Below are 19,005 nucleotides of genomic sequence, written 5' to 3'. Positions count from 1 at the left end.
GTCTGGCTCATCAGGGTGATGAACTAGAGTGAAAGCGTGTGTCGGTAATGAGAGTGAGGTGTTGAACACGTTTTTGTAAAGGTATCGATGAGAAGCCATGTAGGAGTACATGGTGGGTTGTTTCATTGAGACCGTCCCTAGGAACTGAGATCTGTGTGCGTGATTTAAGATTCAGCTACTATCACGCATTAGGCCCGAAACCAATGGACCCCCTCGGCTTCTTAATCACCCTTGTCCTCTGTCCAGGAGTTGCACGTAGTTTCTGGTGTTTGTAGTAAGCTGGAGGCCGTGGACAGCGCTGACCAAGGGGTGGGCTGTGATGCGGTAGGCTCGTGGCACGGTGTACCGAGTCGCCCGTTTGGTGTCCGGGAACCCTGCACACATCGTTTGGAGCCGTATGTGGAAACCTCGGCTGGACTCCCTGCGGATGGAACCTGAATAGGCGATAAACCTGGACTAGAGACTTGAGTGTTTAGGTAGGCTGTGGCCGACACCCACGTTGGGCTTCCGCTTGAAGGTTGCCGAGTACATGTCGTGTAGCGACGGTAAGTGGTGAGAGTGTGTGTGACGAAGTACACCCCTGCAGGGTATAAAACTATTCGAATAGCCGCGTCCGCGGTAAAGGACTACTTGGTCGCTTATGCAGTTCATAGAAAAGTAAATGGATACTACTAAAATCCTCAAGATAAGTGTGAGTACCGCGGATGGCTCTCTCGTGGGATGACGAGGGAGGATCCACGGTGGAGTATTGAGATGGTGATTAGTGGACTCGTGTGCGAAAATTATTTTACAAGTGGTGTCTCGTATGATAGCTTAGCCAAGAGTCAAAGCTGGCTTGCTGCAATAACTCCACTACCTTCTTGAGAATGTGCATGTATAGTAGGATCTGTTGTAAGACTTACTGAGTACCTTTGTACTCATGTTGCTTCAATTACTGTTTTCAGACGACAACACCGCCCCTTCCGATGGGTTCTATGTAGAACTCGACGACGACGAGTGACTTGCCACCCAGGTGGTGATCTAGGCTTGTGAAGGGCCTACGTAGATAGACAGGCTTTGTCAAGCTTTCTTTCTTTCTAGTGTCTGTACCCAGAGAAGTTTGCTTCCGCATGTGCTTGTATGTTTGTATGACTTGAGTGTCGGGTCATGTGACCCCTATCTGTATGAACATGTTATGTAAGGCTCTCCGGAGCCCTTTAAATAAAGTACTTTGAGTTGTAGAGTTTTGTTGTGATGCCATGTTGTATTTACACATATCGAGCATATTTTGTGTATGATTGAAATGCTTGGTATGTGTGGGATCCGACAATCTAGTTGTTTATCCTTGGCAGCCTCTCTTATGGGGAAATGTAGTCTAGTGCCTCCTTGAGCCATAGTAGTCCGCTACAGCCCGGTACACCGGAGTCCTGCTAGCCCAGCACTACTGCTCTGGACACTTGACTGGCCGGCATGTGTTTCATATCGTTCCTGTGTCTGTCCCTTCGGGGAAATGTCACGCGGTTACCTCCGGAGTCCTGCCTAGCCTGCTACAGCCCGGGTTCCCGGAGTCCTGTTAGCCCAGTGCTACAGCTCGGATTCACACGCAGCTGACCGACACGTTCGATGTTGATTCATGTATGCCTGTCCCCATACGTTAGTGCCGCTTTGGGTTCATGACTAGCCATGTCGGCCCGGGTTCTCTGTCATCTGGATGCTAGCGACATTGTCATATACATGAGCCAAAAGGCGCAAACGGTCCCAGGCCATGGTAAGGCGACACCCGTGGGAGTACCGTGCGTGAGGCCGCAATGTGATATGAGGTGTTACAGGCTAGATCGGTGTGACTTAGAATCGGGGTTCTGACAGCGTTGGCATCAGAGCCGGACTGCCTGTAGGTGCGTTAAGCCAAACTGGTCGATGTTGAGTCTAGAAATGCTTTAGTTATATGTAGGGGAATTGATTGTGGGAGGGAACGTAAGGCGCTTTTACTCCTTTACCTTATGCCCTCTGATCTGAGTCATTCTCTTCTCATTCTACGTGGGTTAAGGACTAGGCTCTCTTCTCTCTATCAGGTTCACGTGTTACTAATCCGTAGTAACTTATAGGATTGTTGGTTCCATGCTTCGGTTCAGTTTCTACTACCTTTAGTATGTTGTCGGTTGACCCAGAACCTTGATATGATGTTGTTGAGTGGTTTTGCAAACTGTTGCGAATGTCTCAAATCTTTTTCCGAGCATTTACAGCCGTTATGCTGTCCAAATTCTCCTAGAAATTCTAATGCCTTGCATTATTTCGTGCTTTTAGATGGCCACCCGTTCCCAGAATCAAGTGGTTCGTCTGACCCGGTGCCTCGATGTACCTGGTCACACGGCCATACTGGTCCGAGTGTTGGTTGAGACAGGCTATCGATGGTATCCCGAGTATACCGTCGAGGAGCAGTTTTGAGACTTTAATCAAAGTCAATATCTTTGCACAGTCAGGATTTACCCATCCTATCCTGGAGCCACTGAACCCCTCCATTGCTCTTATGGACTTGGGGTTACCATCGAGATGTCCGTGCAGGACGCAGCTTACTCGATGATGACTATCATACAAGCCAGAACTGCCTTGCTTCAGAACACTGACTTCCGCTATATGCCAGCATCACTCCCTGGGGCACAAGGGTACTATCAGGCTATTTACTGTGATCCTACCCATGAGGATTCACTACTCCGCACCACCACCCAAATGCTTGAGGACAAGGACCGTGAGAATCGTGCCTTGCGAATGGAGCTCTTTAATGCTCGTTGTGATCACTGGGCCACTCTGACACGGTTTGCACCTGCCGTGCAGGCCGGGTATATGGACATGAGGGACTTGTACCCCGTGCGGTCTGGTCTGCCAGAATGTATGGAATGGGGTGATGTAGGAGGCATCACCCCTCCTCGTGGACCCCGTCTGCCACCGTTTGTTGGACCAAGGCCACACCCGAGTCCTTATGGACCGCAAGCTCCACAGGACCGACTGTTTCCAGATGATCATGTTCAGCTCCCAGGACATGGTGGTGATTTCTATGAAGATTACTACGGAGACGTCTGAGTTGGTGGTAGTTCCACTAGTATTGTAACAGTTGTATTCTCCACAGTCCTGCGTGTCTTGTGGGATACGACTTGGTGTGTATCACGTTCCGGAGGTGTAGAAAAATAATGTATTGGAGCTTGGAATGCCTCTGATGAGATGTATCGTCTTCCATCGTAGCTGTACTCTAGCCTGGGCTTGTACTAAACTATGTATGGTGTGTATGACCGTTGGTATATATATATGTTTCTATATTACCATGTCATACTGATGATCATCTCTGCATTCCATGTTATCCATTACATTCCGTATTTCCCTGCCAAAATTTAGCCATCCTTGTCTAAACCGTTATCTTGTTTCTCCTAGGATGGTCAACACCCGCAACAACCCTGCTGTCCAGGCGCAGGGTGAAGCCAATGCAGTTAGGGGGGAGAATCTGCCTCAACCGCCTTCTCTGGCTGAAGTTATGCTGGAGGCAGAAAGAAACAAGTGTGAGACTAACCTCTTGCTAGAGCGAATTGAGCAGAATACTGCACGTCATCAGAGGAACGACTTGGTGTCCATCAATGACTTTATCAAGTTGTACCCACCGAAGTTTAACCATTCCGTCGAGCCCCTCGATGCGGATGATTGGCTTCGCAGCATCACCCATAAGCTACGTTCTGCCAACGTAGCCGAAGCTGATAAGGTTACCTACGCTGCCTATCACCTCGAAGGTCCTGCTAGCCTTTGGTGGGAAAACTTTGAGGCTATGCGCCCAGCTGGCCAAATCACTACTTGGGCTGAATTCAGTGAGGCTTTCCGTGAACATCACATTCCGGAGGGTCTCATAGATCGTAAGCGGGAAGAATTCTACAACTTCACCCAAGGCAGACTGACTGTGGATGCATACAGCCGTGAGTTTGGAAATTTAGCACGCTATGCTCCTGAAGAGGTATCCACTGACGCCAAGAAGCAGGCAAGGTTCCGCAAGGGACTTAGCCCTAAGCTTCGCCATGATCTTTGTCTGCACGAGTGCACCTCCTTCCAGAAGTTGGTCAATAAGGCCATCAGTGCTGAGACAGGTCAGACTGACTATGACGCTACACGCAAGCACTCTCGCGATTTTGGTTCCTCATCCGGCTCCGGATCTCAGAAACGGCGGGTCTGGATTCCAAACACTGCTTTGCCACCTAGGTTCACTCCGAGGCCATCCTTTGAGGCGCCTCGCCCCAACCAGCAGTATGCACCGCCCAAGGTCTATGGTGGCCCCGCTGCTAATGCTGCTCCACGCCCCAATGTTGTGACATGCTTCAAGTGTGGAGAAATGGGTCACTATTTGCGCGAGTGCCCCCGAAACAACCCCAATCAACCTGGACAGTCCGTTGGCCGTGGTAAGCCAGCAGGAAAGACTTACTACGCCAAGCCAGCCACCACTGCACGTGGCCATGTCAACTACGTTTCAGCTGAAGAAACTCATGAGGATCCCAACGTCGTCCTTGGTACGCTCCTTGTTAATTGCCATCCGGCAACTGTTCTTTTCGATACTGGAGCATCTCATTCATTTATCTTTGAGAGCTATGCTCGATTGCACAACACCACATTTTGTGACATGCCCACCTCCATGGTAATCCAAACCCCCGGTTCTAAGTGGCAAACCTCTAGGATAAGCCATGGAAATGAAATTCTTGTCGACAGATTGGTCTTCCTTGCATCACTAATAGCTGTCAAGTCCTCGGACATAAACATCATCTTGGGTATGGACTGGATGTCAGCCCATTATGCTAAGATTGATTGCTCTACTAGAACTGTTCAACTCACCCATCCGTCGGGCAAGACAGTCAATGTTCTGACCCGAGTGTCTAAGCGTCAGCTTTACTCATTAAATGCCAACCCTCTTCCAGACCTTGAAGATGTTCCGGTAGTCCGTGACTTCCCGGATGTCTTCCCAGAAGAACTGCCAGGTATTCCACCTGACAGGGATGTTGAGTTCGTGATAGACCTTGTTCCAGGAACCATCCCAATCTCTAGAAGACCTTATAAGATGGCACCCCTAGAGCTAGCCGAGCTTAAGAAACAACTCGATGAGTCCTTGAAAAAGGGTTTCATCCGTCCTAGTTCTTCTCCGTGGGCTTGCCCCGTCCTCTTCATCAAGAAGAAGGATGGTACGGATCGGATGGTTGTAGATTACCAACCTGTCAACCTAGTCAGTATCAAGAACAAGTATCCGCTCCCCAGGATCAACGACTTGTATGATCAGCTCGCTGGATCCTCGGTCTTCTCTAAAATGGATTTGAGGTTGGGCTACCATCAAATCAAAATCAAGAACGGGGACATTCGTAAAACGGCCTTTGTTACTCGTTATGGCCAATACAAGTACACCGTCATGTCTTTCGGTTTAACCAATGCTCCAGCCACCTTCTCTCGGTTAATGAACTCGATCTTCATGGAGTATTTGGATAAATTCGTCGTAGTATACCTCGATGATATACTCATCTACTCCAAGAATGAGGAAGAACATGCCGAGCATCTAAGACTAGTATTGATGAAACTTCGAGAGCATCGCCTTTATGCTAAATCCTCTAAGTGTGAATTCTAGTTGCCAGAAGTGACCTATCTAGGCCATGTAATCTCTGGTAAGGGTATTGCCGTCAATCCCGAGCGAGTTCAAGCCGTCCTTGACTGGACTCCACCTGAATCGGTCAAGCAAGTTCAGAGTTTCCTTGGCTTAGCGAGCTACTGTCGCCGCCTCGTCGAGAATTTCTCCAAGGTTGCTAAACCTCTAACTGAACTCCTCAAGAAAGATAAAAAGTTCGAGTGGACCCCGCAGTGCGAGTTCAGCTTTCAGGAACTGAAAATACGCCTGACATCTGCTCCCGTACTCATACCACCAGATTTTTCTAAGGACTTTGTTATCTATTGCGACGCCTCGCGACAAGGACTAGGTTGCATACTCATGCAAGATCGTCATGTGATTGCCTACGCTTCCCGACAGTTGCGTCCACATGAGGATAATTATCCCACACATGATCTAGAGCTTGCAGCCGTAGTCCATGCACTCAAGACATGGCGACATTACCTTCTCGGTAATCGTTGCGAGATTTTCACCGATCACCAAAGTCTGAAATATATCTTCACCCAACCGGATTTGAATCTCAGGCAAAGACGTTGGGTCGAGTTGATCACAGATTACGACTTAGGAATAACTTACACCCCGGGCAAAGCCAACGTCATGGCTGATGCGCTAAGCCATAAATCTTATTGTAACAACTTGATGTTACAACAAAGTCAACCACTTCTCCACGAGGAATTCTGTAAGCTTAACCTTCACATTGTTCCTCGAGGGTTCCTATCCACCCTGGTGGCGAAACCTACCCTTACGGATCAGATCATCAAAGCTCAGAAGGTAGATCCGGGAATCTCCCGTATTAAGAGAAACATCAAGAAAGGAGTTGCGGATTGTTTCTCCGTTGATGACCAAGGTGTTGTGTTCTTTGGAGACCGTCTAGTGGTTCCCAAGGTACGCAACCTGAGGCGATTGATCCTTAAGGAAGCTCATGAATCTCCTCTCACCATTCATCCCGATAGTACTAAAATGTATCAAGACCTACGCCAGAGGTTTTGGTGGATTAGGATGAAGAGAGAAATTGCTCAATACATTGCTAATTGCGACGTCTGTCGTCGTGTTAAAGCAGAGCATCAACGGCCTGCTGGCACCCTTCAACCTTTGGCTATTCCTGAATGGAAATGGGATAAAGTCGGTATGGATTTCATTACCGGGTTTCCCAGGACCAAGAGAGGGAATAATGCTATCTTCGTTGTTGTTGATCGTCTTTCCAAAGTAGCCCACTTCCTACCTGTTCGTGAGAGTATAACCGCGAGCCAGCTAGCTGACTTGTACATCTCCCGAATAGTGTCTCTCCATGGTGTTCCATTGGAAATTAATTCAGACCGTGGAAGTCTCTTTACCTCTCGATTTTGGGAAAGTTTCCAGAATGCTATGGGAACTCGTCTCTCCTTTAGCACCGCCTTCCACCCTCAATCAAGTGGTCAGGTAGAACGAGTTAATCAAATTCTGGAGGATATGCTCCGAGCTTCTGTCATCTCTTTCGGCATGGATTGGGAGAAATGCCTTCCATTCGCCGAGTTCGCTTATAACAATAGTTATCAAGCTAGCTTGGGCAAGGCTCCTTTCGAGGTTCTCTATGGACCAAAATGTCGAACGCCTCTTAACTGGTCAGAAACCGGGGAAAGACAACTCTTTGGCCCAGATATGATTCAGGAAGCAGAGGAGCAGGTTCGCATTATTCGTGAAAATTGAAAACAGCCCAATCTCGCCAAAAGAGCCATTATGACCACAAACATAAGGCTATGACTTTTGGGGTTGACGAGAAGGCTTACCTTCGGGTTACTCCTTTAAAGGGAACCCATCGATTCGGTATCAAAGGCAAATTGGCTCCTCGTTACATTGGACCTTTTCGCATTCTTGCCAAGCGAGGAGAAGTTGCCTACCAATTGGAACTACCTCCGCATCTTTCCAAGGTTCATGACGTCTTCCACGTTTCTCAACTCAGGAGTTGCTTCTCGGATCCTATCCGTGGAGTGGACCACGAAACGCTTGATCTCCAAGATAATCTCACATATCGGGAATATCCCGTTCGAATCCTTGATCAAGCCGAGCGTACCACTCGACGCCAAAACATCAAGTTTCTCAAGGTTCAATGGTCACACCATTCCGAGAAAGAAGCTACTTGGGAAAGGGAGGATCGTCTTCGACTTGAGTACCCCACCTTCTTCCCAACGGATCCTAAATCTCGGGACGAGATTCTTTTGAGTGGGGGTGAGTTGTCACATCCTAGCTAGTTCATGCATTAGAGTGTTGCATCATGTTTACTTTTCACAGAAACTTGAAATGGGGATGCCAGAAACCCCCAGCACCCCCCCTGAACACAACTAGGGTTTACTAAAATCCTTTTCAATGAACCTGAAATGCCCTCCATAAATGCTCACCATATTTGGTCCTGGCTAAACCCTCTGCCAAAAATGGTTTCATATTTTTGGAGGCTATTCTGGATTTTTGCACCAAGCCATAAGTATTTGCATTTGGGCAATTTAAATCCTATAAATATTTTAAAATGCCCAAATAATCTTGAAGGTATTTTTAGGCTGTTGAGAATATTTTCAAATGTGCCTCTGAATATTTTCAGGTTTTTCCTAAATGGAATAGTATTTCTACTATTTCAAAACACAGAGCAGAAACAAATAAAAAGGAAAACAGAAAGCAGAGAGAGAAACTTACCTGGCGGCCCAGCACTGTGCTGGCCCATGGCCAGTCAGCTGCTTGCTCCCGCCAGAGCAGGCAGAGAGGTGACGCCGGCGTGCGCGAGCTCGCCACGGCGCCACCTGCTTGCCGCCTCGCCCGTGGACGAGCTGGACGACCTCCATGTCGCGCCCCCGAGCCCCTGGACACCTCCATTCGCCCCCATCGCCTCTCCCTCGCTCTCTATCGCCATGGCCGAAGCAGCCGCCGTCGTCCCGCCGACGTAGCCGCGCCCACCGTCGTTCTTGCGCCGCCCCACTGTGTCCAGCAGCTCCGCCGTCGCCTTCTCCTTCGAGCAAGTCGGGCCCCGAGCGCTCGCTTGCCCCGAAGCCACTGCTCCGACCTCGCCTTCACCGCCCACCGCCGGAGATCCCCTCCGCCGTCACCACCGCAGCAGTTCGCCCCGACCTCGCCGTCCGCTCCGTCGCAACCACCGTGAGCCTGGCCACCTCCCTATCCTCACCATTCTCCCTCTCGAGCTCCGTAGCAACTGCACGTAGCTCACCCGCACGCGTCACCGCCGAGCTCGTCGCCGACGAGGCTCCGGCCATCCAACGGTCGCACCACCATGGCCGTTAGCTTCACTGCATCGCCAGGAGCCCGTAGCACCATCGCACGCCCCTCGTCGTGCTCTCTAGCGACGGGTTCGACTACACCCGTACCCCGGCAGCCGCACAGCTCATCGCCGGCGTCGATTCCGGCGACCCCGAGCTCCACCACCACCACCAATCGATGCGGCTCGTTCCCAGCTGCGTGTAGATGCTCTCCGCCGCCCATTTGGTCGCCGGAGCACGGATCCCGCACCCCACCGCCGCGTCTGGCCTCGCCGGCGGCTAAACGCCGGCACTTCCGCCCAGTTGACCAGGGGTTTGACCTCCCCTGGGTCAATGACAAGTGGGGCCCGCCTGCTAATTAACCTTGGTTAGATTTAAGCTAATTCTAATTAGTTTCATTATCTAACAGTGACACTGACACAGGGGACCCACATGTCAGGTTTGACCTGGACGACCCCGTTGATCACTGACGTCATCATGACACACTGCTGACGTAATAAACAATTTAATTACTGGAATTATTTTTATACAGGAAATTCCAGAAAATATCACAAACTTCAAAAAATCATAGAAAATAATCTATAGCTCAGAATGAAAAGATTTATATATGAAAAATGATAAGAAAAATCCATTCCATCCATATGTACTAGTTTCATGCATGTTTAAGCAAATTAACCTACTGTTTAATGCAGAACAAGATAAAGCACTAATAAGGGCCACATATGAACTTGGAATTTGAATCTTTGATTCAAAATAGTCCAAACCCATCTGGTCTTAGTTGCATTAGCCCAATACATCCATTTTGCCATGTCTCATGCATGCATCATATTGTTGCACTTTGCTTGATGTTGATTGTGCTTCGTTGTGTTCATCGTGGTAGGTCCTGCCTCCGAGGATATTCACGAGTATCCAACTGAAGGGCAGTATCCCACCACCACTGCGTCAGGCAAGCAACCCATTGATCGTTTCGATACAAACCCATCTTCTCGCTTCTGCTCTCATTTACTGCATTAAGACAACGCGATTCAAACTGCTATGTGTTGCGGTAGTTGAACCCACTTTCCTTTGCATGACCTGTCATTGCCATAGTAACTAGCTGAAACCCACTACCATGTGTAGGAGTTGCTTGAGCCATGTTGTGTTCCTACAATGCTATGCTTGCTACGCTTAGAGTCGTGTCAGGTCTGGCTCATCAGGGTGATGAACTAGAGTGAAAGCGTGTGTCGCTAATGAGAGTGAGGTGTTGAACACGTTTTGGTATAGGTATCGATGAGAGGCCATGTAGGAGTACATGGTGGGTTGTTTCATTGAGACCGTCCCTAAGAACTGAGATCTGTATGCGTGATTTAAGATTCAGCTACTACCACGCATTGGGCCCGAAACCAATGGACCCCCTCGGCTTCTTAATCACCCTTCTCCTCTGTCCAGGAGTTGCACGTAGTTTCTGGTGTTTGTAGTAAGCTGGAGGCCGTGGACAGCGCTGACCAAGGGGTGGGCTGTGATGCGGTAGGCTCGTGGCACGGTGTACCAAGTCGCCCGTTTCGTGTCCGGGAACCCTGCACACATCGTTTGGGGCCGTATGTGGAAACCTCGGCCAGACTCCCTGCGGATGGAACCTGAATAGGCGATAAACCTGGACTAGAGACTTGAGTGTTTAGGTAGGCTGTGGCCGACACCCACGTTGGGCTTCCGCTTGAAGGTTGCCGAGTACATGTCGTGTAGCGACGGTAAGTGGTGAGAGTGTGTGTGACGAAGTACACCCCTGCAGGGTATAAAACTATTCGAATAGCCGCGTCCGCGGTAAAGGACTACTTGGTCGTTTATGCAGTTCATAGAAAAGTAAATGGATACTACTAAAAGCCTCAAGATAAGTGTGAGTACCGCGGATGGCTCTCTCGTGGGATGACGAGGGAGGATCCACGGTGGAGTATTGAGATGGTGATTAGTGGACTCGTGTGCGAAAACTATTTTACAAGTGGTGTCTCATATGATAGCTTAGCCAAGAGTCAAAGCTGGCTTGCTGCAATAACTCCACTACCTTCTTGAGAATGTGCATGTATAGTAGGATCTGTTGTAAGACTTGCTGAGTACCTTTGTACTCATGTTGCTTCAATTACTGTTTTCAGACGACAACACCGCCCCTTCCGATGGGTTCTATGTAGAACTCGACGACGACGAGTGACTTGCCACCCAGGTGGTGATCTAGGCTTGTGAAGGGCCTACGTAGATAGACAGGCTTCATCAAGCTTTCTTTCTTTCTAGTGTCTATACCCAGACAAGTTTGCTTCCGCATGTGCTTGTATGTTTGTATGACTTGAGTGTCGGGTCATGTGACCCCTATCTGTATGAACATGTTATGTAAGGCTCTCCGGAGCCCTTTAAATAATGTACTTTGAGTTGTAGAGTTTTGTTGTGATGCCATGTTGTATTTACACATATTGAGCATATTGTGTGTATGATTGAAATGCTTGGTATGTGTGGGATCCGACAATCTAGTTGTTTATCCTTGGCAGCCTCTCTTATGGGGAAATGTAGTCTAGTGCCTCCTTGAGCCATAGTAGTCTGCTACAGCCCGGTTCACCGGAGTCCTGCTAGCCCAGCACTACTGCTCTGGACACTTGACTGGCCGGCATGTGTTTCATATCGTTCCTGTGTCTGTCCCTTTGGGGAAATGTCACGCGGTGACCTCCGGAGTCCTGCCTAGCCTGCTACAGCCCGGGTTCCCGGAGTCCTGTTAGCCCAGTGCTACAGCCCGGATTCACCTGCTGCTGACCGATACGTTCGATGTTGATTCATGTATGCCTGTCCCCATACGTTAGTGCCGCTTTGGGTTCACGACTAGCCATGTCGGCCCGGGTTCTCTGTCATATGGATGCTAGCGACATTGTCATATACGTGAGCCAAGAGGCGCAAACGGTCCCGGGCCATGGTAAGGCGACACCCGTGGGAGTACCGTGCGTGAGGCCGCAATGTGATATGAGGTGTTACAGGCTAGATCGGTGTGACATAGAATCGGGGTTCTGACAACAGCCTTGTCCCCCAAGACAAAAGATCAGTTTGATATAGATGTGCGTACTGCGTTCATCATTGTTTCCCCTTTTTAACCAACGTAGGTGCTGGATAGCCAGTCTGTACTAGTACTTTCCCTCTTCCTTTCCTCTTTGAACCACGTCCTAGATTCATGCTATACAACTTTCCCCACTACTTTCCTGTTTGATCCAACACCAAGATTCGAGTGCAGAAGCGGAAAAAGCCCACACGCAGCTAGAGCAATGCATGTGGAATAAGTAAATTATACCTTAAGGTTCTTGAGGTGGGGTTCGGTGGGCGACCGGAGGCTGGTCGGTGCACACTATGTACGGCGGCGAGGAAGATGGGGTCGGAGGCCCTCCCTTGCCGCCGCTGGGTGAAAGAGAACAGCTGCACCGGTAGCGGATTCCCTTCCTCGCCGACGGCGACAGCGTTAAGCCTCCTTCCCTTCCCGGCGGACAGATCCTGCCGGCTCTTTGACCAGCAGTGAGGGGAGAGAGAGAGAGGCCAACGAAGTCTTGTTTAGATCTAGAGAGGGTGAGAGAGTGTGAAGAGAGCAACTGTCGGTGTGAAATGACACCTATGGGATCAAAGGGATCCCTTCTACGGTTGCGGGGCGCTGGAGTGGTGAGGAGAGCAACATCAGCAGTCAGTACCAGCATAAGAATCGTTTACCCAGGTTCGGGCCGCAGAGATGCGTAATACCCTAGTCCTGCTTTGGTGGTTGTATATCTGTGTTCTTGAGGAGCTCGAACTAGCTACAGGGAGCGTAACTTGTCCAAGGGTCCAAATCCTTCTCCTGGATGCCCTGGGTCTCCTTTTATAGGCCAAGGGATTGCCACAGTGGCACCAGGAGGTGGCGTCGAGGTACTGTGGCTAAGCTTATCGCTAGCCATTATGGGACAAATCACATTTAATGCGTAGCTTAGGTGTCCCCTCGCTTTATTGGGGACGGGAGCGAGGCCCGTCCCGTCCGTCGCCGCTCCTCCCCGCTGCGACACGCGCCTCGGCCAGCGATGCATGCGGCGCCATGTAGGCAGGCAAGCAGCTGAGGTGGCACGGTGGTGGAGCCTTCAAGAAGATCTGCATGCCACCACGTAAGCACGTGATGAGTTGGCGAAGGAGCCCTTCGTTGACACGCAGGTGCCTGCCTAGCTGGTGGGCAGGCAGCTGCAGGGGATTGGTGGAACAAGCTTGTCGGATGCGGGCCTAGCTGCGGCCTCGCGGACGCCCTTGGCAAGGGTCTTGCCGTGGCGTCATGGTCGTCCCCGGCAAGGGCCATGCCGGGGGTCTCGTGGGCTTCCTCGGCAAAGATCTTGTCGAGGTTCGTCGTCTTTTAATCCTCTGATCAAGAGTGTTTGTTCCTTGTCTTCACAAAGATCTGCATACCACCATGGAGGTTCCTCTCGAGCCCTGGCCCAATGCAGTTGATGGTGTTGGAAACCGTGGGCTCAAGGGTGGCTCGCTCCGTTGGTGTTGGGGCGGGCTGCCCCGGAAAGGGTCTTGCCGGGGCCGCAGAGGCCGCTCCGGCAAGGACCTTGCCGAGGGAACCTGCTTCGTCCCTCTGCTCTCTGCGTCTTGGCCTTGGCGTTGCTTTGCTTTGTCTTGTGCTTCTGGTTCCACCTTGGTTCACCTCCCTTGCCTTGCCAAGTGTGGCCGCGGCGCGTGGCTCCGACTGCCCGTGCACAAGTAAAGGGGTAAAAAAGGAGAGCCCCTACTTTTTTACACCGACAGGAGCCCCTACTTTTGTACACCGGCGGTGGCGGCGAGGGTCGGCGCTCGACAGCGTGTCCCTTCTTCCCAGGAGCCCGTGGTGGCTGAGCCAACCGTGAGGGGAACGGGAAGGGGGCGAGGCCGTGGGCGAGGCCATGGTCGTCGTGGTGCTCGGGGAAGAGGAGGACGGGGCGGCGCATCGGCCTCGCGTCCGCCAGCGGCCCCTCCTCCGGTGGAGGGCCATGTCGGGGACAATCCCCACGAATTCTTCGTCAGGCTGCGCCAGTCGCCACGCCGTCATCTTCGCCTCCCGACCCCGTTTGCGCGAGAAATGGAGGTGAACCCGCCGCAGGTGCTGCGGCTACGTATGAGGGGTTGCGGGAACAGCGGTACGTGGGCCGACGTCGAGTTCCCCGCCCCTCATGTCATGTACCTTCGCCAAGGGTGGAAGACCTTTGCTCGCATCCACAGTCTGACGGAGGGGCTCACTCTCCATTTCAAGTTAATGGAGGGTGGCCTCCTCTCCGTCAAAGCCTTTGGGCACTTCGGGATTCGCGTAAGGTGCTGCGTGGAGAGCTCCTCCGATGGCGAAGACTCCTCCTCGAGCAAGAGTGGCGAGGAGGGCAGCGGCAACGACGAGGTGGGTAGCGGGCGGCAGGATGACGGGTTTGACTAGGCGTCAGGCACGTCGCGCCGGGGCGGGTGCGGTAGCAGCAGCATCTGCACCTGGCCGCTCCTCCGGCGGAGTTTGCCGGGGGAGGGGCCAGCTCCTTGAACTTCTCCGGGCCGTCTCCTTGGGCGGCTAGCGTTGGGAGGCTGTGGAAGAGGAAGAGGGTAGGTGGCAAGGCCGTCAAGTCAGAGTACGCGGGCACCGACGCCTTCGTCGCGTATTGCCGGTCCTGCCGCCTCGTCTTCGAGCTCTTCCTCCGGCGCCGTCATCACCGGCCAGCCTTCGGACGGCCACCGAGATGTTCTCTTGGTGCTTTTTGGCGCCCGTAGCTCACATAGGCGCTCCTTTTGCCCCTCTTCGCTTCCTTGACCTACCTCTTGAGGAGAGGGATAAGAAAGGGATTACGGGCACCTCATCTTTTTTCAACTTGTAAGCCTCCGGGCAGTAGTAGAATTTAAGACTTGTAATCCCCCTTGCTCATGTTTTCCATTCCGTATGAACTGTACCTGTATGGGATGTTTTTAATGAAAAGGGATGTTTGACGGGTTTTTCGTTCGTGGGCAAAACCCACGACAAGGAGCGAATCCTTGTTACTATTTAAGATAAACATTTTTCGCCCGGCAACAGGCCTTGCTGTCCCTCCACTTCGCTCGACCATTCTCGCGCTCTTAGAGGAGGCAGGGATGAAGCAGGCTTAGGCTCCTCGTTCCATTTTCTGGCTGCCGCGGCTACAACCAAATCCGAACCCAGGAGATAAAACTTGGGTATAGGAAGAAGGGAGCACGGTAGTCTAGAAATGAAACGAAGCTTCATATATCCCAGTTCCATACCGAAATGCATGATAGAGGATAAAAGACTTATCTGGATCTGCAGCCCCCGGCAACCTTTGGCTTGCCATGGTTGGATCCTTGCACTTGCAGCCCCCGGCAACTTCGGGTTGCCGGGGCCAGGATGCCGGTCCGTCCTCCTTCTTCCAAGTAGCTCGGCAGAAGTGCTCATGTGCCCTGCGAACCAAAGAGGACAGGAAGAACAGAGAGACGCGCACTCGACCTCTAAGCTAGGGGTTAGCCGCTGCTAAGCACTATCAACCCTAACCGAGGAAGAGACTCGACCTAGCATGCATGCTATAACTTAGGGCGCCAGCGCTTCATTTATTTATGCTCAGGGTCTGCGCCCGGCTTGTACCAAGGGTTACATGCCTTGCCGGCAAGGCTTGTACAAAAGGGTGGCTTGCCGGGAGGCCCGGCAAGCCGCGCCTTATGGGTAAAACTTGCGAAGATGCTCGATGTTCCAGGAGTTGCTCACTGGAATGGCATCTTCGGTCTCCAGGCGGACTCGCCAGGCCTGGTGACTCGTGTTACCCAATAAGGGCCCTCCCACTTCGGCGTCAACATGTTGGAATTCTTGGCCGACTGAACATGCCGAAGAACAAGGTCGCCTTCCTCAAAGCTTCGGGCATGAACCTTGCGGCTATGGTAGCGGCGCAAGGCTTCCTGGTAGCGTGCTGCTCTCACAGCCGCCCGGAGACGATCTTCCTCAAGGAACGTTGTGTCATCATGCCGCAATCGCTCTTGCTCAAGCTCATCATAAGCGAGCACTCGAGGTGACCCGTATATGAGTTCCGTGGGGAGACTGCTTATGCCCCATAGACCAGGGCAAACGGTGTCTGGCCGGTGGCTCGATTCAGCGTCGTCCTGATCGACCAAAGAACCGGTGGCAACTCATCAATCCAGTGCCTCCCACTCTTGCGCAGCCTGTCAAAAATCTTCGTCCTTAAGCTTCGCAGAACTTCAGCATTTGCTCTCTCCGCTTGGCCGTTGCTCCGTGGGTGTGCCACGGAAGCAAAACAGACCTTGCTGCCGAGATCCTCAATGTACTACATGAAGGCATGGCTTGTGAACTGTGTGCCGTTGTCGGTGATGATCCTGTTGGGTACACCAAAACGACAAACTAGTCCTTTGAAGAACTTGATGGCTGACTGCGCTGTCACCTTCCTCACCGCTTCCACTTCTGGCCACTTTGTGAACTTGTCGATTGCAACGTACAAGTACTCAAAGCCCCCGATGGCACGAGGGAAGGGGCCCAATATGTCCAGCCGCCATACCGATAAGGGCCAGGAGAGAGGGATGGTTTGAAGGGCTTGCGCTGGTTGATGAAGCTTCTTTGAATGGAACTGGCACGCTTCACACTTGGTTACTAGTGCCGTCGCATCCTGGAGGGCAGTGGGCCAGAAGAAACCTTGCCGAAAAGCCTTGCCGGCAAGGGCCCTCGACCCTATGTGGGAGCCACATATACCTCCATGTATCTCTGCTAGCAGCTCTAGTCCTTCCTCCCGGGAGATGCATTTCAACTTCACCCCATTCGGCCTTTTTCTGTACAAGACGTTGTCAACGAATTGGTACAGAGCAGACCGGTGGGCTACACTTTCTGCCTCTTCCTGCTCCTCAGGAAGTTCTCCTGTCTGGAGGAATTGGACGGTGTGCTGCGCCCATGCCGGAGCCTATGGCTCGACGGCAAGGACTAAAGGCATCTCTTCTGCCACGGGAGCGACTGCCTCTACGGCCATGGCCTGGGGCCCTGCCGGAGTCGGTTGCCCCATGGCAGGATCGACATCCACGGCAACATCTTTGCCAGAGGCTCCAGGGAGCTTGGTGGGGAAGTACTTGCCGGGGCCTAGCTTCCTCCGCTTGTTTAGCCCAGTTGATGGTTCGTCGGATGGTTGAGTTAACTGAAGCACAAAAGTACCTGGTTCCATAGGTAGCTTTAGGGCAGCACTCTTTGACAGGTAGTCGGCAATGTCGTTCTCCGCCCTAGGGACATGCTCTGCTTGGATACTGTCAAAGCGCTCCTCCAGTTTCCTCACTTCATCCACGTAAGCCTCGATCAACGGACTTTGGTAATCTTTGTTGATCTGCCTGATGACGAGCTGCGAATCGCCCCTGACGATGAGCTTTCTGACCCCGAGGTCTGCCGCGATCCTGAGACCGGCAAGCAAACCCTCGTACTCGGCGGTGTTGTTAGTTGACATCTCCCGGGGAAAGCGCATTTGGATGACATACTTGAGGTGCTCTACGGTGGGCGCAACAAGCAGTACGCCAGCACCGGCGCCTTGCAATGAAAAGGCCCCGTCAAAGTACATGATCCAGCTGCGGCTCATTTCCTTGCCGGGGAGAGTGGTCTCCTGTACCTCTTCGTCGGGCGTCGAGGTCCATTCTGCAACAAACTTCGCCAAGACTTTGCTCTGAATCATCGAGGTGCTTTCGAACTTCAAACCGAAACTCGACAGCTCCAGGGCCCATTCCACGATCCTCCCCGTTGCGTCTGGGTTATGCAGTATCCGTTGCAACGGGAGGCGGGTGACCACGGTGATCTTGTGCGCTTGGAAGTAATGGCGAAGCTTCCTCGAGGCCATAAGGAGGCCGAAGAGCAGCTTCTGCACACCTGAGTACCTCGACCTAGCCCCCTGCAAGAGGGAGCTGACGAAGTAGACCGGGTGCTGCATCATTTTCTTCTTCTGCGCCACTTCACCTAGTCGTGCGAGCCCTGTCGTTCTCGGGTCAGCCTCTACCGAGCCGACAAGCCAGGGGGCTCCGGCAAGCAGTATTGCAAGATCCACCGCACCAAGGGCCATGACCTCCAGAACTGCCGGCAAGTGGAGCTACTCGCTGAGAAGCAGTAAGCCAAGTATGAGCGGCGGGACAAAGAGAAGGGCCAAGAGGGTGCCGAGGGATCCGGCAAGAAACATGGTGGCCAAGGAGGCCGCCGTGGCAAAGATAATCAGCAGGAGAGGCCCGCCCGGGGCCGTGACAAGGAGCATCAAGACGATGATCATGATGAGGACAATGAGTCCGGCGACCACGAGTTCCAGAAAGCCACAGAGGCCATGTGCGTCGATGGTGGCGCCTCGCTGCATACATCCCACCGCCAGCTCAAGCAGTGGGCGCATGAGATCCCAGCGGTGGAGCCATCGCTCGACGCACAGAAGCCGCTGAAGTGGTCCAGCACGCCTATCATCTTCGACACCGAGGATCACCCTGACCGCACTACTGCGGTCGGGTGCTTGTCATTGTTGGTCTCACCAACAATCCGCAACCTCAAGATGACGAAGATGCTAGTTGACGGCGGGGCCGGTCTGAACTTGATCTCGCCTGTTGTGATCAAGAGGCTGTAGATCCCTGATGGAGACCTCGAGGATACGGGCACGTTCCAAGGGGTCAATCCGGGGAGGAGCCAGCCGAAGGGAAAGGTCATAGTGCCCGTGACGTTTGGGGGCGAGCTGAACTACACGACAGAGAGGATTGTCTTTGATGTAGCCGAGATCCCCTTGCCCTACAACGGGATCCTCGGCCGCCCGGCACTAGCCAAGTTCATGGCGGCTTGTCACTACGCCTACAACACGCTGAAGATGCCCGGGCCGATGAACATCATCACTGTCCCCTCCGACAAGAAAGACGCGTTGATTTGCGCCGACCAACTCTACTGGGAAGCAATTGCAGCAGCTGCCGCCAAGGCACCTGCTCCTGCCGATGGAGTCCCGGGAGGAAAAAAGACCGGCGAGACCCCTCGCACCCACTCCGGCAAGCGCACCTCTTCGGGGTGTTGCGCTCCCGTTGAGGACGTGCCAAAGGGCTCCACCGGCAAGAGCAAGAAGTCCAGAGCTGCACCACCAGAGACCAAGAAGGTGTCCGTCAAGGAGGATGGCA

This window comes from Triticum aestivum, chromosome 5D (assembly GCF_018294505.1).
Source record: "Triticum aestivum cultivar Chinese Spring chromosome 5D, IWGSC CS RefSeq v2.1, whole genome shotgun sequence".
NCBI lineage: Eukaryota > Viridiplantae > Streptophyta > Magnoliopsida > Poales > Poaceae > Triticum > Triticum aestivum.
This window is presented reverse-complemented; position numbering follows the sequence as displayed.